The sequence below is a fragment of the Fukomys damarensis genome, unplaced genomic scaffold (assembly GCF_012274545.1).
Source record: "Fukomys damarensis isolate Sample0158 unplaced genomic scaffold, DMR_v1.0_HiC HiC_scaffold_4, whole genome shotgun sequence".
NCBI classification, from domain to species: Eukaryota; Metazoa; Chordata; class Mammalia; order Rodentia; family Bathyergidae; genus Fukomys; species Fukomys damarensis.
The window spans coordinates 63,408,646-63,430,127 of record NW_022900916.1 but is presented as its reverse complement, the minus strand read 5'-3'; the positions used below and the strand labels follow the sequence as shown (position 1 = coordinate 63,430,127).

At 36.8% G+C, this 21,482-nt stretch overlaps 1 long non-coding RNA gene across 2 annotated transcripts in view; it reads right to left on the bottom strand.

Annotated features, from left to right (window-relative positions):
* Positions 1–7,038: 7,038 nt before the first annotated feature.
* LOC104852078 overlaps positions 7,039–21,482 on the bottom strand; it is a 42,013-nt gene continuing 27,569 nt past the window's right edge. Inside the window, exons 4-5 of one of the 2 annotated variants that reach the window (XR_777402.2) lie at positions 11,354–11,517; positions 7,039–7,237 (exon numbers count right to left, since the gene is read on the bottom strand). This is a non-coding gene — a long non-coding RNA (uncharacterized LOC104852078). The remainder of the gene's footprint in view (positions 7,238–11,353; positions 11,518–21,482) is intronic. The other variant, XR_777401.2, reaches the window with a different exon arrangement.

The window sequence follows — 21,482 nt, the reverse complement described above, 5'->3', positions numbered from 1 at the left end:
TTTTTTTCTATGCATGTATGCACACAAACACACAAGCATAAGCAAACATACATATGTTCTTGCCAAACCTTCTTTGATTTGGAAGCTTCATATCCAAATTTCTCTGCTCACGCCTATGTTCTAAATGATTCTCTCAAATATTTTTTCAAAAATTGTATTTTTTAAAATTTTATTTTCAAAATTTTAAAATATAATTCTCTCAGATTGTTTAATCATTCTTGCAAAACATCATTCTATGGTATCATGTCCATTTTATGAAGTACTCTGCAATGTGCATATTTGTGGGTAAATCTTTGCATACTTTTATGCTATCTTTAGGCTAAACTTCTAGAAGTAGAGTTGTTGAGTTGAAGCAATATGCTTTTGAAATTCACGTGTGCTTATATTGTCTTCTAGAAAGAGATATGAAGATAAGCCTATGGATGTATCTATAGCAGATTTTTTTTTTTTGAGACAGGGTCTCACTATGTAGTTGAGAGTGACCTGGAACTCACTATGTAGTGCAGGCTGATCTCGAACTCACAGTGATCCTCGTGCCTCAGCCTCCTGAGTTCTGGGATTACAGTTGTGTGCCACCATGCCCTGCATAGCAGAATTTTTTAAGGGAATGTTGTTATATTTGTTTCTTGCCTTTCCATGGTACTGAAAAAGTATATAATTACTATTGGACACTCTTCCAGAAGAAAAAGTCAGGCTATCTCCAGATGATTATTTGGTCAAATTAATTGACCCCTTTCAGTTCCTGAACTTGATAATTATTTGCTCTTAAAAATAAAATTGGCATGGTCATTTATTTAGGTTTCTTTGTGGTTTTCATTTATAATTTTACAATTTAAATCTATTCTGTTCAGGCGTGATGAACTTTGGACAGTTTGTAGGATGCATATGTGTTGTATTTGATTTAGAGTTTGTTATGAAAGAGCTAGATGATTTCTGTCTTAGTTACTTCTCTGTTCCTGAGACAAAATGTCTGAAAGATGAATAAAAGGAGAGGCTTACTTTGGCTCAAATTTTATAGAGGTTTCAGTTAAAAGTCCACAGGCTCCAAGATAGGACTGCATGGCCAAGGGGCACAGCAGAGGAATGGCTGATTATGGCTTGGCATCCAGGAAGCAGAGAGAGTGAAGGAAGGAGCAGGCAAGAGATAAACCCTACAAGGCCACACCTCAAGTGACCCACCTTTTCTGACCAGATCCCATCCCCTCACAGCAAGTCAGCCATGAACTTATCAGTGATCTTATCTACTGATGACTATTACGCCTCCTGCAGAAAGCCCCACTTACGAGGCTTTGGGGGGACACCTAGATGGAAGCCATAACAATTCCTATCGATGATACAACGTGAAGCAAGTCAGAGGCATGGGGTGGACCCTTCCCACTCGTACTAAACACAGTGTCTCACCTCCTTGAGCAGCAGCACACGGTGTGTGTGAGAAAGTGTGTACCTTGCAGACACACGCCGATATGGATTTAAAAGTTCTTAGCCAATTGCTAAAAAAGTGCACAGCCTTACAGATAAACAAGACAAGAAAATTAAGCGTGAAATATATGAGTGGGGAAAATCATTGCTCCTGTAAAGTATGGAAAACTTTATGGGGGAGGTGAGGAAACCAGAGACAGCAGATACCTTTCCCAGAAATAACCATATCCAGGCTTTTAGACACCTAAAAAATAAATTAATTAATCCAAAATATGTACTTCCATGGCAAACCTGAGACCTAGACACAAAATAAACATTTGTGTAAATTCAACAAGTTTAGTTTTACTAATTCCAGTGTGTACGTGTATGTGTCTGGCTGTGAGTCCACACAGCTTTCATTGTTCAGTAGCAGGAAGACATATATCGTACCAACTGATGTTTCTATCATGAAGCTCAGTTCTTTAAACACGAAATCATAGCCAACTCCTCTGGGTGCAAGCATAAGGCATGAGAACTAGTCTAGCACTGCTATCGCTGGCATCTGTTATCTGGACTCTTTATTCATATTTGTAGAGCCCCTAGACTAAGCACATACCCCCTCATCACTCATTGAACCAACACTGTACTCTCAAAATAGTTTAATCTTGACTTTTAATATAGAAGCAGAATTTTAAAAATATTGGCCAGCCCCCCTATATGCCTTAATATAGTTAACAAGCCTTTAAAAATGTTATTTTTCTCAGAGAACCTATGTCCTGTTCTGAGATAACTTGCAGTCAATTTTGGCTCTTATCCTTCTCTAAATTGCCCTGTTTTGGGCCTGTATCCTTGGGGGATAATTTTCCTTATTCCAGATTCTGTATTGATTTTAGAAGAGGAAAAAAAAAAAAACTCCTGCAATGTGCTGAGCCCCTCATATGCATCAGAAACTGTGCTAGTTACTTAATACATGTCTTAGTTACTTTTTTCACCGCTGAGACAAAATACTTGACACCCAGAGTTAAAGGAGAAAGGTTTATTTCAGCTCAGTTTGTAGAGGATTTAGTCCATAGTCAGCTGGCTCCAAAGCAGGGTGACATGACAGAGAGACATTGCAGAAGTGAAACAGCCCTTGGCATGGCAGGCAAGAAAGCAGCAAGCAGCCAAAGCAATGATCAGCGGCAGCAGCATGCCTGCCTTCTTTCTGTCCCATTATATTCCACCCAGGCTATGTCTATTTATTAGTGACACCCACACCCCGGATGGGATTTCCATTATTCACCCTTAATTCTCATATCACTCTTAAACCAGCCACCTTTGAAACACCCCATCTATGACCACGTGAGGCTTTAGGGAGACATCTAGATATGAGCCAAAACAATATATGCCAAATTACTCAGTGCCACAATCCTAGACTGTATTATCCAGCCCCAGAGAAGCTAAGCTGCCCAAGGCTGCACATTTATTTCTTGGTGGAAATAACCGAAACTTAAAGTACCATGATACCAAAGCTACACAACTTTCCCTAAGCTGCATGTGAAAGTAGCAGCATTCTCAGGATCCTTCATTCCTTTTTGAGGCCATAGAAGTCACCATCACAGAGAAAACATGACTCAGAGTCTTTGTCATATACACATAATTGATACAATTGTAAAATATATTTATTTACCTGTTTATGTTTCATGATGCATTTTTCATTACAGAGGGTACAAAAGAAGTAGTATGTTGTGGTCTTTGCCTGAGGAGACTTTGTAGAGCTCCTACTCCAAACTGCATCAGCTGGCCCACCCTAAATGTGACATTTGGCAATACACTTTCATGGCCAGACCAGTGGAGAAGACTCTATAGAAAAGAGTCTGTAAATATCAGCTGCTTTCCTGACCAGCAACAACACGAAGGTTTGGAACACTGCTTGTTATTCAAAGTAGCCACAGATTTGTGAAGATTGCCCCTGAAAGGTGAAGTACTTTGAATATATGTTTAATGAATTCTCGACATATTTCAAAAGAAGCATTATATTATCAGAAACTTTAAAAATAGACCATGGGACATTTTCCCAGTTTAAAACATTCTCTTCACAAGTTATTTGCCCTTACTTGAGTCTTAAGGCAGTCATAATAATGTTAATGATAAAGGTTAAAATTCTTTAAGCACTCATTATTTGGTTAATTTTGTGCTAAGCCACTTTTTTGTATTGTCTCATTTACTTTCCACAGAAATCCCACGAGGAAAGCACATACCTTATTAAAGAGGAAAGTGAACCTGGGAAAGTTGAAAGATTCATTCAGCATTACATAGTGAGAAAGTTTAGAAATCTGGATTCAAACACAAACCTGTGTGATGACTCCACACGTGTGCTTCTTTAGGCAGAAGAAGCAAATCGTGCTGCACAAGTAACACTGGTCTTCATATCTGCCCAATGACAGCCTCATCGATGTATGCAAACTGCATTTTATATGAGGGCCCCTATGGAGCTGTGTCTGTCTGCACACATAAGGCTTATCTTATCTCTTTCCACTACTGTGCTTCTGTTTAACTTATAAGTCATACAATTTGTGTTCTTCCTCAATTTCCCTGGCTTTGAATATGAATGGCTTAATCCTTGCATCGGTCAAATTTCCTATTGTTAGAACAAAAATATTAGACCCCCGAAATAAAATAAATAAATAAATCAAAATAAGGAATTGAAATTAATAGACATTTCTCAAAAGTACAAAAGGTCAATAAATACATGAAAAAATGTTCATCCCTGGCCTTTGGAGAAATTCAAATTATAGAAAACACTGAGATTCTATCTTACTCCAGAAAGAATGGCTGTCTTCAAGAAATCAAATAATAACAAATATTACTGAGGCAGTGAAGAAAAAGGAACACTGTCTGTGGGAATGTAAACTAGTGCAACTACTATGGAAATCGGGATGGAGATTCCTCAAAAAACTAAAGCTAAAAATTTCATTTGACCCAGCTATTACCCTGCTTAGTATCTTTCCAAAAGAGTTGAAGATTTCATATTACGGTGATACATATATATCCATCTTTATAGAAACAAAACTCATAATAGGTAAATATTATAAGCAGCCTATCTGTCCATCAACAGATGAATGGATGAAGAAAGTGTACTATTTATAATGGAGTATTATTCCCTCAAATTTGAGTCTTTTTTTGGAAAAATGATGTACCTTGAGATCACATAAATCAGACATGCAAGTTTACAAGACATTTAGAGAACTATTGCCACTACTCTTCAAACTTTTCAGTGAAATTGAGAGAGAAGCAATATTCCCAAATTAATTTGGGAAGCAAGTATTACTTTGATTCTAAAACCAGGGAAAGACACAATCAAAAAAGAGAACTGTCACCCAATAACACTAATGAACATACATGCAAAAATCCTCAATATACTATATTGACAGAATCAAGGACAAAAACTGTATGATCCTCTCAATAGATGCATAGAGAGCATTTGACAAAATCCAACGTCCACTCATGATAAAAACAGAAAATAGGAATAGATGGTCTTTATCTCTCAGCTTTATAAAGACTATCTGTGAAAAGCCAACAGCCAACATCATACTAAATGGTAAAAAACTGAGTACCTTTATGATAAAATCAGGAAAGAGACAAGGATGTCCACTATCACCACTCCTGTTCAATACAGTTTTGGAAACATTATCTGTAACAATTAGACAAGAGAAAGAAATAAAAGCAATAAATATAGGAAAGGAAGAAGCTAAACTGTCACTATTTGCTGATGATATGATACTCTACATAGAAGACCCAAAAAAACTCTGCCAAAAGACTTCTAGACTTAATTGACAGATTCAAGAGTAGCTAGATTTAGGAAAGGAAGAAGCTAAACTGTCACTATTTGCTGATGATATGATACTCTACATAGAAGACCCAAAAAAACTCTGCCAAAAGACTTCTAGACTTAATTGACAGATTCAGCAGAGTAGCTAGATACAAGGTAAATACTCAAAAATCAATAGCCTACATGTACACAAATAACAGACTCACTGAGAGTCAAATTAGGGAAACAAATCCTTTCACAATAGCATCTAAAAAATGATATATCCAGGAATCAATCTAATGAAGGAGACAAAAGACCTCTACACTGAAAATTACAGCACTCTAAGAGATTGAAGAGAATAAAAGAAAATGGAAAAACCTCACTTGTTCCTGGGTAGGGTGAATCCTACCCAGTGAAAATGGCCATACTTCCAAAATTGCTATACAGATTCAATGCAATCCTTATTGAAATCCCAACAGCATATTTCATAGAACTAGAGAAAACAATCCAAAAATTCATTTAGAATAAGAAGATAATAGCAAAAGCCATTCTAGGCAACAGAGACATAGCAAGGGATAACACAATACCCAATTTGAAACTACACTACAAAGTCACTATGATAAAAACAGCATGTTACTGGAAAAGAAATAGACCTGAGGATCAATGAAATAGATTAGAAGATGCAGAAACAGCTCCTGAAACACTCAACTACCTCATCTTGACGAAAGAGCCAAGCACCCTCTCAGGAGGAAAGATGGCCTCTTTAATAAATGGTTTTGGAAAAACTGGATTTCAGCTTGTTAAAGATTAAAACTAGACCCGTATCTTTCACCATGTGCTAAACTAAAATCCAAGTGGATTAAAGATGTAAATATTAAAAGAGAAAAACTAAACTTGCCAGAAGAATGGGAAAAAATAAGAACCTGATACAGGTACAAGATCCCAATGATGAATGTAACTGTATTGTATACCTAATATTTACCAATAAGTTTAAGAAAGATAAAAAATTAAATATGTGAGGAACCTAAATTATAAATAATTTAAAGAGCCAAATAAAAATAAGTAGGAAAGCAGGAGATAGTGCTTTAGTAAATGACAACAGGACCAAGAAATGGAACAGGGAACAAGAATAGGGGAAGAGGAAGTATAAAGAATTAAGTTTTATTATGTACATATAACAACAATTCCACACTATGAGCATAATCACTATGTACTGCAAACATGTACTAATAAATATAAAAACATTACAAGAACAAAGGGACAAAAAATGGCCGAGAAAGAAACAGACTCTTTGGATGACTTCTTGCTCGAATTTGGCTGATACCGTTAAACCCTGACCATTTGTCAGGCTTAATTTTAGTGATAAAGCTTAGTTAGGATAGATTTTGCCTACCAGTTTATGAGCTGTCTCGATGGTGTCTTGGCATCTCTTACAAGACACTGGTGTGTTTCTAGACTGTATTCCAATTTCTAATGCACACAGGTGTGCTGCTATTCCCACCTTCCTGGCTTTTTGCTTCTCTTTGATGCAATTACCAGTTAAAAATGGCTGCCTACTTGCTGATTCATTCTTTATGAGTGACTGCACAATAAAATATAGGAATTCCTTACACTTTCTGTCCTTGCTCTCCTTACACTTTTCTTCTTTACACATTCTGCTTATTATCTCTTTGAGCAGCGGACTTTTTGACAGGAGACATGTTCTTCATTAAGTCCAGTGACTGATAGCAAGAAGGCAGGTGGCACCCAAAACACCAATAAAATGGATTAACTGCAAGAATGAGAAAGTTATCAATTTCTTAGAATGGCTTTTTAATGAAAACTCATTGAAAAGAATTAATTTTTTCCTGATGATTTTATTTCCTGCCTGAACAAAACTAATGTTTTATACTGTGTTCATAAAAGTCCTGCTGCTGGAGTTGGTCACAGATGGCTTGAATTTCCACCCTGGATCCTTTGTTTTGATAATATATGAGTAGTGAGACTCACTTCTCAAGTTTTCTGCTATCCACCACAGATCCTCTCTTCTGCCTTGATTTGCTGTCTTCTCTGTCAGGATGACAAGAACAAAAACAGCAATCAAAGTAATAATTTAAACCATACTTATTATGAGCCCAGAGCTTTCCTAAGCATTATACTTATATTAATTCATTTAATGCTTGCACACAACCTCCTTTATAACTGCAAAGAAGTTGAGGGCAAGAACTGCTAGTCAGAAAAATTATAGGAATCATTGTTAGACTATAGAGACATTTAGTGACAAAAATTATTCTCAAGAGAGGACTGTTTTAATAATGTCTGTAGACATATTTGGTTCTCTTAATTGGAAGTGATGCTACTGGCATCTAGTATGTACAGGCAAGGGAAGTTGCTAAACATTCTAAATTATATAGACCAACTTCCCACATCAGAGCCATCAATAATGGTACAGAGGCTGAGAAAATCTGGTAACATGTCATATAAATCCTCTTGTCTGGATTGCCTTAATTCAAATCCTGCATCTACAACTTATTTTCTATGACTTTAGAAAAGAAAAGTTACTTAATCTCTTTATGCCTAAGTGCAGGCATGTTTTTCCTTCTCTGTGTGCTGAGAACACACCAGCTGTGGAGAGAGATGCCGTCTCAGATGAAACCACAACAGGCTCCCTTCTCAGTAAGTACTTCAACTGTTGTGATGATACAGGGAAAACAGGACAACATCAGCTTGGAAAGTATGGATGGAAACAGCAAGGTTTCCAGCACAGGATATACAGAGCAATATAAAAGCACAGGATAGAGAAAATTCAAAAGAAGGTGCAAAAACTATGACGAAGAGATGTGTCATTGAAACACACTCAAGGTTGTTTTCCCTAAACTTCATTGTTGGCCAAAATAGCACATTCTCTTTAGGATTAAGATGGAGAAAAACTGTTTATTTAGAGTTAAGATCTGATTGCATGCTCTCAAGACTTCTATCAAAACAAATAAGAGGCTCAATTTGTCTTCCTAAGGCCAAAAGTTCTCTACTAAACAGAATAGCAGCTAATATATAAAGTATCTACTACATACCCAATACTGAGCGAAGCACTTTGCATACATGCCTGCTTACAGGTTAATGTCACGATAGTCATCTATGAATTGAGGCCCAGAAAGAGCACTAGCTTGCTTGAGTTATCCAACAAGTGAGTTAGATACATATCTAGCCTCTGCTTTCCCACTTCTATGTTCTTTGCATTCCCCACTAGTGAAAAGTCAGTGAACTTTGTATGCCTTCCTCTCAAGTCATCGGTGTTTGACACATGTATGTATGTATGTATGTATGTATTTATGTGGTGGGGAGTCTACTGTGGTTTCAGTGAGACTTCAAAAATTTCATATGTTGGAAACAGCTCTCCAAATTGTGTGTTGATGATATTTGGAAGTGAAGTTTTGGAGAGGTGATTAGAGTTGAATGAGCCCATGAGGGTTCCATCACCATGAGATTAGTGGCTTTATGTTATGACTTGTATCTAGAGGTCCCCCCAAAGCCTCATGCAGTCACAGGTGGGGCTTTTTGGAAGTAGCTAGAGCTAGAGAATGTGATGCTTAGATCAAGGACATGATGCTGGGTTTGGTTCATGCTGTGATGTAGGATTAAGGCTTCCCCAACCTGGGTGTGAGTGCTACCTGCCCTACGGGTAAGTAGCCTGAGTAGAATATAAGAGAAAGAAAGAAGGTTGCTACTTGTCACTTGCTGCTTGATGCCTTCTGCCCTCTATGAACTATTTCTCTTCTGCAATACCTCTCTGCCATGCCACTCTGTCTTGGAGCCAGACAACTATGAACTGAAACCTCTACAAACTGTAAGCCAAATAAACCTTTTCTCTTTTAACTTTGAATGTTGGATATTTTGCCACAGCAACAAGCAAAGTAACTAAGATACTTTATAAGATGAGGAAGAGATGTTCAAGATTGTATGCTTGATTTATTGTCGTGTGATGGCTTCTGCAATCACAACACCAGAAAGCCTTCATCAAATGCCAGAACATTGATACTGGATTTCCTTTCTTCCAGAACTGTAAGAAGTAAATCTGTAATTACTCTCAGTTATCCTGAAATGGAAAAAAAATGGACTGAGACAGATTCCCACTTGGAACTTGAGTTGGGTGAATGATACTGATTCAAATATGCTGGGCATTTCTGAGTAGACCTGCTAGATAATTTCAAAAGAAAATGGAGAACCTTTTCTGAAAGTAAAATACAGTTTGCTGTGTCCAGTCTGGTGCCTTAAGGATTACAGTGGTAAAGAGCAATTCTAAATGCAGAATGATGTCTGTCCCCTATTTTCCTAGGATGTCTTCTCTGAGGCTGCTGAGTTTGTATTAATCCTATGGCAAGCAAGGGAGCAGTGAGTAAATTTTAAAGTGATTTGGTCTCAGCAAAATTTTTCAAAAGCTTGTGCTCAGGGAGCACAACAATGTTATCTACCTAACAGAATGTGAAACAAACAGAACACTGGAGCATATGACATGTGAAGAATTCTGGTGCCTCAGCTGAGGAGAAAATAGCTATTGTGGGAGGTCATGGCAACATCATCAGATGCCTAGGGGGAAAGGCAGCAAAGGGGGAACCTGGTGAAAGTGGGCATGAGAACCTCACTGGCAACACACTAGAACTTCTGTGGAAGTATGTTTTCAAGCAAGAGCCCATGAGCTCTTATTTGTGCTGTTACTACATTTGTATGTACTGGCCAGGAAACGGATGGTACTTAAAATTTCACAAAGATTTCTGTGCCTCAAAATGCTAACAAATATGGCAGTTTGTTACACTTTTCTTTCAATCCTTCAAGTTGGCATTTTCCCCTGGCATTTTACACTATGCTTCTCAAAAACCTGCAACACGTTGCTAGAAATAATATACTTACAGAACAGCCTGAAATGCTGGTAGAATGGTCTCATCATGTAATTTATGAAATACCTCAGTATCAGCCAAGGCATTCACAGCAACCAAAACATATTAGTTTTAAATGAAATTATGTGTTTTTACCACAACTACTATATTTATATTGAAGCAGTCTAAGTATAAATGAAGTCTACAAAAATGTCAGGCAAAGCACAACTTCCAAAGTTATACAATCTTTGGCAAATGTTTGAATGGCAGGCTCATGCTGGGTCTTAAAAAGTTGGGAAAGAGCTTTCCCAAAGAAATTCAAGCAAAGTGAATTCTATTTACTGAATTTACTTATCCAGTATCATGACTCTTTACGTGTACCTGGCACTGGACTAGGTAATGAAAGTGTTATCTCTTATAATTCTGGGGCTAGCCTGGCCACATCTGGATAGTTCTAATGTCCTCACCCAGAATATCTCCTGTGGCTTAAACTAGATCTACTTACTTATCTCAGGTACTGGCAGGGTTGGCTGGAGGTCTGATATATCTCTCTCTTTTTTTTCTCCATATGGCTTAATAATGGGACTTAGGATTATTTAAATGGGTTTCTTATCCTACATCTCAACAATAAAAAAGCAGAAATTGCTGTCTTCTGAAGCCATAAACTTAGAACTGGCAGTATCACAACCATCATATCCTATGAGTTGAAAGGAATCACAAGGCCAGCCCAGATTCAAAATATGAACAACATAAAGAGCCACAAACACTGAAAATGTAACCTTTTGAGGGCTACTTTTGGAGATAGCCAAGATAATGCCAGCGACAGAAAAGTAGGGAATGTGAGTTCTGAGTTTACACAGATGAAGAAAGCTAGCTTAAAAATAGATTAAAGCATGTTAACTAGCATGTAACCATCAGACACTCCCAAATACATAAAGTTATATCCATGCATGAATTCTTTCTTACATTCTGAAAGAGGTATTCTGTGACAAAGAATTGGATGTGGGTGGTCTTAGGTTTTCCATCCTAAAAATATGTGCCAGTTAATGATAGCATTGTGTCATTATCTGAAAAGAAAAACGTGACCTTATTTATTTGGAAGGCAAGTGTGAGGAGAAAGAGAGAAAAACTTAAAGATGGGGAGGCTGAGGAAGTACTTACTGAATGCCTTGCCTTCTTGGGCAATTAGAATTATTAGAGTTGATAGATAAGAACAGGGTTGTGTTTAACATATTCCATGGAGAATGGGCAATGGCTCCAAATAAAGGGACATAAAGTGCTGAGAAGCTTCTGGCCCAAGGGACGCTGGACTTACAAACACATAGGAGAGTCCATTGGTGCAACTCTGTAGTTTTCTCCTACACAGCACATTGGCAACTTGGTGTAGAAACAGAAGTCAGTAGTTAGGTCCTTAGAATGGAATGAATTATGAGTATTGCAACTTGAGCTCCTTCTTCAGGGAAGACTTTGTAGAGATACCTTGAAAATATTGAAGGTATTACACTTCAGGGTCCTTGATCTGTCAGCTGCCTAAAAGGGAGTATTCAACTTCCTCCTATAGGTGAATGATACCCATAAACCCTCCCATGTAAAACAGGGCTTACAGGGCTTGTTTCACCTGACATCAAAGTGGAAAGGTTACTTTATACATTTATTTCTGTGATGTTTTCAGAGGGACAATTTATAAAGTGTTTTTAAAGATAATTTTTACTATGTGAGCAATGCATGTTTATTAAGAAAATCTGAGTGGGTTCCAGGACCCTATATCCAGAACCTCTGTCCTGTAAATGCCAGTGCCCCCAGAGCTTGCCACTCAGGCCAAGCACTATCTGAATTCACACTGCAGAAGCACTAAAGGGTCATAAAGGCCATGGCTATTAGCCCCAGAAGATAGAGCAGAAGTGAATAACAGAGAGGGCCTCTCTGAGGCTCCTCAATGAAAACGGAAGCCTACTGGGAAAGTGAAGAAAGTCTCTGCAATAAAGGCACATTGGATCACCACGGTTGGTAAATTGGTGGGATCAGCAATGCCCATAGAAACCTTGGCTCACTTCAGGGGAAGGACAGCTGGAGCCTGCAGTAGAACTTGCAGTAGAACCTTGCAGAGTTCAATCCTGCAGGAGGTCAGGGACCTCAGCTTGGGCCATGCAGCCAGAAATCAGGCTGAATCTCACTGAAGTACAGCTGGCTTGTTGAGACTGATTATCTTAGATCTGCACACTGCATGTTGTCTACCAGGACAACAGAGACATTCCCTGAGAAAAGCCCCATTTAAATTTTTTTTTCTTTTTTCTTCTCTTTTTCTCTCTCTCTCCCTTCATGTTCTGCATTTCTCTCCCTCTTTGTTCTGTTCCTGTTCTGTCTTGGATTGCTAGTCTTTCTCTTCCCTTTTCCCTACTATGACTATAGTTATAGGAAAATGAATACACTTTCTAGTTTCCCAATGGCTGCTTGTTCTGTTCTTATCTATGTTCCCTTGCTCTGCCTTTTCCTCAAAAGTCTCCCAAAATTTGTGTGATCTTCCTGTGTCTTCTAGCTTCCTCAAGGGAACAACCCAACAGGAAGAGATGACAATCATAAATATATATGCACCAAACAGTAGTGTTCCCAACTATATAAAACAAATATTAGTGGACATGAAAAACCAAATAAACACTAATACAGTTGCAGTGTGGGACCTCAATACTCCATTGTCACAGATAGACAGATCATCTAGGCAGAAAATCAACAATGAAATAATAGAACTAAAACAAGCCTTTGAACAAATGGACTTAATAGATGTCTACAGAGTTTTCCACCCCACATAATCACAATGTATATTCTTTTTGGATGCACACAGGTCATTCTTCAACATAGACCACATGCTAGCTCATAGGACATGTTTAAGTAAATGCAAAGAAATTGAAGTTATCCCTTCTATATTATCAGACCATAGTGTAATTAAATTGGAGATCAACAGCATAAGAAGCAGCAAGAACCTCACAAACATGCAAATTGAATAACACCCTCCCAAACAACCAATCAGTCACAGAGGAAATTAAGAAAGAAATTAGACAGTTTCTACAATTAAATGATAATTCCAATACAACATACAGGGATCTATGGACTTGATGAAAGCAGTTATATGAGGGAAATTTATAGCAATGAATGCCCACACTAGGAAAACAGAGAGAGCCCAAATAAACAACCTAATGTTAAACCTCAAGCTCCTAGAAAAAGAAGAGGAGGAGAAACCCTAAGGTCATACAAGGGAGAAAATTATAAAGATTAGATCAGAAATCAATGCAATGGAGACTAAGAGAATGATACAAAAAAAATCAATGAATCAAAGCATTGGCTTTTTGAAAGAATAAATAAAATAGATAAACCCATAGCCAACCTTATTTTTAAAAATGAAAGAAAAGGCTCAAATCCATTCAATTAGGAACAAAAAGGTGAAGTCACAAAAGAGCCAGCAGAAATCCAGAGGATCATCAATATCTACTTTAAGAACCTATACTCGGGCTGGGGATTTAGCTCAGTGGTGCCACAGCCTGCCTCAAAAGCACAAGGTACTGAGTTCAATCCCTTATTCTATGTAGAAGACCAAAAAAACTCTGCCAAAATACTTCTAGACTTAATTAACAGATTCTGTAAAGGATCTGGATACAAGGTCAACACTAAAATATTAATAGCCCTCTTGTACACAAATAACAGATTCACTGAGAGAGAAATTAGTGAAATAATTCCATTCACAATAGCATCCCCCCAAAATGAAATATCTAGGAATCAACCTAAAGAAGGAAGCAAAGGACCTCTACATTGAAAACTACATCATTCTGTACAAAGAGATCAAAGAGGAGATAAGAAAATGGAAAGACATCCCTTGTTCCTGGATAGGAAAAATCAATATTGTGAAAATGGCCATGCTTCCTCAATGCTATATAGATTTAATGCAATCCCAATCAAAATCCCAAAAGTATATTTCACAGAGCTACAGAAAAAAATCCAAAAATTCATTTGGAACCAGAAGAGACCTAGAATAGAAAAAGCCATTCTAAGCAAGAGAGACATGGCAGGGGGTATCACAATCCCCAACTTGAAACTATACTACAAAGTTACTATGATAAAACAGCATAGTACTGGCAAAGAAACATACCCAAGGATCAGTGGAATAGATTAAAAGATGCAGAAACAACTCCAGACATACTCAGCCACCTCATCTTTGACAAAGGAGCCAAATATTCTTACTGAAGGAAAGATAACCTATTTAATAAATGGTATTGGAAATACTGGATCTCAATCTGCTAGAGATTAAAACTAGAGTCATCTATTGCCAAGCACTAAACTGAAATCGAAGTGGATTTAAGATCTAAATGTTGAAACAGAAACACTAAACTTGCTGGAAGATAAGTTAGGTAGAACTCTTGATGATATCAGCATAGGAAAAGACTTTATGAACAAATCCTTAGTAGCATGGGAATTAGTACAAAGAATCAACACCTGGGATCTCATTTTTTAAAAAACCTGCACTGCAAGAGAAATCACCAACAGAGCTAAGGGAAAACCTACAATCTAGGAAAAATGTTTTGTCAGCCATTCCTCACACAAAGGACTACTATCTAGAATATAGAAAGAACTTTAAAAAGTCAGACTCTCTAAATTTAAAGACCCAATTAAAAAAGGGGCATCTGAAATGAACAGACATTTCTCAGACAAAGAAGTAAAAGCAGCAAATAAATATATGAATAAATGGTCAAAGTTACTGGTCATTTGATTGATGCAGATGAAACCAACACCTCACCCCAGAAAGAATGGCTGCTATCAAGAAATCAACCAATAACAAATGTTTAGTATCTTCCCCAAAGAATTAAAAGAATCATACCACAGCAATGTATGTATGTGTGTATACACCCATGTTAGTGGCATAATCTGTAATAGCTAAAATTTGAAAACAGCCTAAATGCTCATCAACTGGAGGGATAAAGACGTGTAGTTTTTAAAATATATATACAATGGAGTACTACTGAGCCATAAAGAATGAGAAATTAGAGACGTTTACAGATAAATGGACACACACTGAGGTGACACTCTTAAGTCAAATAAATAGGACACACAGGTAAATACTGAATAGTTTCTTTGGTGTGAGAAACTGAAAGTGTAAGTAAGGATTAAAATGAATAATTGATAATGTGAAATAGGAAGAATAGGTCCAAAGTGATAGGGGAAGTAGAGAGGTGGGGAAAGGAAAAATATGAGAAAATAAAAAATGGAAACAAAGTGTTTGTAGATAGGGAGAGGTGGAGGGGTTGAAGAGAGGGCAGTGAAATTAAAAAAAATAATAACCAAGATCCATCATGTAAAGGTACAAGTTCCCAATGATGAATGTAAATGTACTGCATATATAAAAATGTACCAATAAAATAATTTAAGAAAAAAAGAAAATCTAAAATTGTAGATGAAAAAGAAAATCTAAAATTATAGTAAGTATTCATCTCAGCAACAATTGTCAACAATGTAAGGCAGATTCCACCTTTTTTTTCCTGATGGATTTACAAAATTACTGTAAGTGTGTGCAGGGCAGTGCCTCACATTCAAAATTAGTTATAGAATTTGGGAGGGGCCATGAAAAATGAAAATGTGGGGACATCATTCATATGTTAAGAATTTCAAGATGGAAATAATAGAGTCTAAAACCCATTGAGGATTCTTTTAAGTGAGTGCATAGGTTGTACAATCGTAAGGTTGATCCCGCTTATACCTTAATCTCTAATATAAACAATTTATTGGCCATGGGACTTTCTCCTCTTCTCCCTTCTCTTAGCTTCAAGGACAGCTCTGAGGCTGCCAAAATGTTTACAGCCACAGACATGGCTAAGGCCAGTCTAAGGGATGGTCCTCATGGCAAAATAGGTGGTTTTAGGTAGCTTGTTTTCAGATATTTCTCATTTTCTCTATTAGATACCAGCTTTTCTTCCTTTATTTTTTATGAGTACATATTTTTAGGATATAATGTTTATGCTCCTTGTGGGGAGTTAGTACATACACACAGCATATCTTAATTTTTTCATCTCCTTCCGCCCGTCCTTTCTTCCATCTCTTGGTTCCCTTCCCATTTGAAAAAGACTTAGCACCCAACTTTCTATTATCTGTCTTTTATTTTGCTCTTTATTTATATTTTGAATTTTTCTTATGAGACAAACCTTGTAAGATTTAAGCTGTGTCTGATTTATTTCTTTTAATATAATGGATTCAAGGTGTATCCATTTTCCTTATAATGAGTCAATTTTATCTTTCTTTATGTTAGAGGGGCACTCCATTGTGTGTAAATGCCACATTTTAAAAATCCATTAATCTGTTGATGATGGATACATAAGCAGCTTCCAAGATTTAGCTATTGAGAATTGTGCTGCAATGAACATGGGTATGCATGTATCACTGTAATATGATGCTTTTAACTCTTCCTGGAAGACACTAAGTGAGGAATAGGCAGGTCAAATGGAATTTCTAGTCTTTGCTTTTTGAGGAATCTCCATACTGACTTCCGTAGTGGTTGTACTTGTTCACATTCCTACCAACATTGTAAAAAGATTCCCTTTTCCCTGCAGCCTCTCTAGCATTGGTTATTATTTGATTTCTTGAAGACAGCCATTCCTTGTGGAGTCAGATGGAATAGCAGTGTTGTTTTAATCTGTATTTCTCTAATGGTCAGAGATGTTGAACATTTCTTTATGTATTTATTGGCCATTTGTACTTTTTTATCTGAGAAATGTTTATTTATTCACTTGCTCCTTTTTAATTGGGCCTTTTATTTGGGGAGTCTAATTTTTCTTATTTTTTATGTACTCTAGGTAGTAGTTTGGCTGAGGAACAGCTTATGCAAATTTTTTCCTTCTGTGTGGGTTGCCTTTTTCCTCCATTGTTTCTTTTGCTGTGCAGAAGCTCTTAAATTCAATATATAGTGGTACCTCATTTACCAAACTTAATTCTTTCCATAATTCCAGTCGCAAACAGAGCTGGACCAGAATCAAATTTTCCCATAAGGTCATCACTGAACCTAACCATTGAATTTGATTTGGTTTTCATCCAATTCAGTTTGTGACCAGAATCATGGAAAGAATTAAGTTCATGAACTGAGGCACAACTGTAATCCTGTTTTGTTGATTCTTGACATTATTTCTTGTGCAATTGGGGCTCTGTTCCGATAGTCTTTGTCTATGCCTATGACTTTAGGAGTTTTGTTTTTTCCTCCAGCAGGTTAAGTGTTTCTATCTTAACATAGTTCTTTGATCATTTTTGGATGTTGATTTTGTATCCTCCTACCTTTTGTGTCCCGAATTTGTTAGTTCTAGGAGTCCATTGGTGGATTTTTGAGGGGAACTTCTATAAAGAATCATATTGTCCACAAGCAATAATTTGATTACTTCTTTTCATATACATATTCTTTTTATTTCTTCTTCTTGATCAATTGCTCTTGCTTAATGTTTCAAGTATTCTATTGAACAGAAGTGGTGATAGTAGACATCCCAGTCTTGTTCCTGATTTTAGAAGAAAAGCTTTCAGTTGCCTCCCCTTTAATATGATGTTGACAGTAGGTTTGTCATAAATGGATATTATCAAATTGAGATAAGGTTCTTCTGTACTTACTTCCTTCAATATTTTTATCATGAAAGGATGTTGGATGTTTTCAAAGGTTTTTTTCTGCATCTAGTTATATGATGTTTGTCCTTGCTTCTGTTTATGTGATATATTTGTTGATTTGCATATGTTGAACCTTCTTTGCATCCTTGGGATGGAGTTTACTTTGTTATGATCTATGATTTTTTTTGGTGATTCATTGCCTTCTATTGCCAATACAGTAAGTTCCTGACTTAGGAACATTCAAGTTGTGAATTTTCACAGATATATATGAACCTCTCATTGTTTTTTTAATATGCCTTACATCGTTTATTTGTCTCAAAGGTGTATAAGATTCATTTTGTCATACTCACAAATGAATCTGACTTACAAGAATCCTCTCAGAACAACTTACAGAACTCGTTCATAAGTCAGGGACATACTTCTCTTTTCATCTACCTTACTGTATCTTGTTTTTCCATCTATATTCATTAAATTGATTGGTGTGTATTTCTCTTTTTTGGTGCAATCCTTGTCTGGCTTTGGAATCAAGGTAAGTGTAGCTTCCAGGAATGTCTTCAGAGGATACACCTCTTTTAATTTTATTAAAGAACTTGAGGAATATTGGTGTCAAAACTTCCCTGAAGTTTTTGTAGAGTTCAGCAGTGAACTCATCTGGACTTGGGACATTTTTTAGTCAATTTCATACCCTGTTGTTAGATTACTCAGGGCATTTAAATCCTCTTGGTTCAGTTTTGGCAATTCATGTCTATCTAAGAATATATTTCTTCTAAATTCTCTAATTTATTGGCATATAATTTGAAGAAGTAGTTAATAATTTTTTTAAATTTTGGCAGTGTATTTTGTTTATGCTTTCAAAGAATCAGCTCTTTTTATCATTGATTCTTTGTAATTTTTTTGTCTCACGATATTGATTTCTGCTTTGATCTTTATAATTTCTTTCCTTCTACTGGCTTTAGATTTGGATTGTTCTTGATTTTTTAGGACCTAGAGGGGCATCATTAGATTACTTATTTGGATTCCTTCTGTTTTTGTGATGTGGGCAGTCACAGTTGCACACTTCACTCTTAGGACTGCTTTGATTGTGTCCCATAGTTCTGGTATGTTGTGCTAGCATTATCATTTAGTTTTATAAATTGTCTTATTTCTTCCTTAATTGATTTTGTAAGCTGTTGTTTAATTGAGTGTTTAGTTTTCATGTACTTACATCATTTCTATAGCTTTGCTGTTTGTTATTCTACAGACTTATAGTTTGCTGTTGTTGATTTATAATTTTATTGTGCTATTATCTGATATTATGCATAGTATAATTTCAATTTTCTTATATTTATTTAAGCTTATTTTATTGGCCAATGCACGGTCTATTTTGGAGAAAGTCTGCTCTAAACTCATTAATTATGTCTTTCACTATGGACACCATCTCTGTTGTTATCTGAGAAATTATTTCTGATTTTATATTTTCCAGATCCTCTTTTGTTGCCAGTTTAGAAAGTCTGGGTGGTTGAGTTTCAGATTTTTCCATCTTGTTTTCCCTTGGACTTGCCCTTGGTGATCTAGAAGTCTGGTTTTGAGACTTGTTTACGTATCTTCTCGTTTCTGTTTTTTTGTTGTTGCTGCTGATGGTTTTGGTTTAATTCCTGTGTTACTGCTTGTAAATTGCATATTGTGAGTATCTTTATTGCTAGTATTTTGAACCCTTAGGGAATGGCTACTTCTTGGATTGTCCTCCAGGTTTAGTTGGCCTCTGAGTTTTGAGTCTGTAATTCCCCTTAGGCATACCTGGAAGAACAACTGACTAAAACAATCACATCACCATGGCCAAAGTAATAAAATCAGCATCAATAACAGCATCAAACACAGCCTAGAAAATAACAAGCTGTAGTAACTACAAATCTACCCCTAGGACCACATAGACCAGACTTGTGGGTGTATATAAAAATATAGAACCAACTAGAAATATTTTCACAGTAAATAACCCCATCAATATAGCAAATTTGCCCTCTGGGGAGAATAGAAGAAGTTGGGGGGGTGTAGAGAAATAGAAGGGGAGGGAAGGGTGAGAAATGACATAGAGGACATAGGAAGGTCATGCAAACCTTGGGAAACTGGTGAAGTCAGAAGGTAAAGAGGGGAAAAGAACAGAAAAACCAGAAACTGTATTCTTGCTCCTATAAAAATAAGAACAATCAAGAAAAAACAGGGGAAAAACAGGAACAGGAAAAGTGAGAAATGAAGGAGACAAGAAAAGAAGAAAAAAAAATGTCCCCCTCCAGGAGTTGGTATCTCCAGAGAGGGTAGCATACATATCTGTGTCAACTGATCTGAGCCTTAGACCCCTGAAATTCCGGCTGGTTTCTGGCTATGAGGCTGGCTGGAATTGAGCTCCCTGACTTCCTTTGAGTTTGAACTCTCCACAGTTCTGCTGCAGGTTCGAGCCACCCTTCCACCACAAGTGTGGTTCTGGTAGGAGGTGTTGACCCCAACAACTTACCAATTGTCACAGTTTGCTGCACCTTTATTGAAGTGACTCTTTGTGCTTTCCCAGTGAGCTTCAATTCTCAACAAGCCTCAGAGAGGCCCTCTCTCTCTGCTGCTCACCACTGTGCTAATTCCTGGGCTTAGAATAATGGCCTCTTGGATCCTCGCACTGAACTGCTGTCCCAGCAGGCCTCTGGCTGGGGCCTGTGCTACCTTACCCTTGGAGAAAATTTCATGTGCTGTTAAGAATTTGTATTCTATTGTTGTTGGTAGAACACCACATAGATATCTATTAAGTTGATTTGTTCAAAGGTTGGGTTCATTCTGATAATTCTTTGTTGACTTTTTGTCTAGTACTGTATTTTTGTGATAGTATGATATTGAGGTGTTTCACTATATATGCATTTGCATTTATCTTTTGTTTGTTTGTTTGTTTTTGAACTAAAAAGTACGTGTGCTCTCTATTTCTGGTCCCCTCTCTGGAATCATTTGGCATTTTTTAAAAAATTAATTTTATCGGTACATTTAAGGTATACAATGTAATGACATTCATTGTTGGAAATTGGTACCTTTATCCTGGTTCTTATTTTTCCCGTTCCCCCTTCCCTCCCTTCAACCCTCCCACCACTACCTACAAAGACTTTGTTTCCATTATTTTTCATTTTCTCATATCCAATAGTACTTTTTTATGTAATTGCATGCACCTTTGTTTGGTGCATATATGTTGATAGTGGTTATCTCTTCCTGTTGAATTATTCCTTTGATGAATATTTAGTGACCTTCTTTGCCCCCTTTTGATCAGTTTTGGTTTGAAGTTCACTTCGAATATAGAATAGCTACACCTACTTGTTTAAGGGTTCCTGTTTTTCTATCATTTGATTGCTTAGTTTATGAGTTTATTTTTTAGTTAAATGTGCTTCAGCATACTGTTGGATTTTGTTTCTTGATCCATTCTGCTAGTCTGTCTTTGACTGAGGAGTTGCGATCATTCACATTCAGAGTTATAAACTGATAGGTATGGACTTATTTCTATCATTGCCTTACATTCCTGTTTCTTTTCCCCTATCTTTCTCTTCTCCTTAACTGCCTATCCTACCATGTATATTAAGTCTATTAGACTTGTTTGCTCTATTGTCTCTTTGTGGAGTATCCTTGAAAAAAAATTTTTTTTTTTATTGAGTTTATTGGTACATTTAGGGATACAGTACAGTTACATTCATTGTTGGGATCATGTACCTTTACATGGCAAGTCTTGATTCTCATTTTTTTCCCCTTACCTCTGCCCTCCCTTCACCCCCTCCTCCCCTCCCCATCTACAAACACTTTATTTTCATCTTTTCATTCTCTCA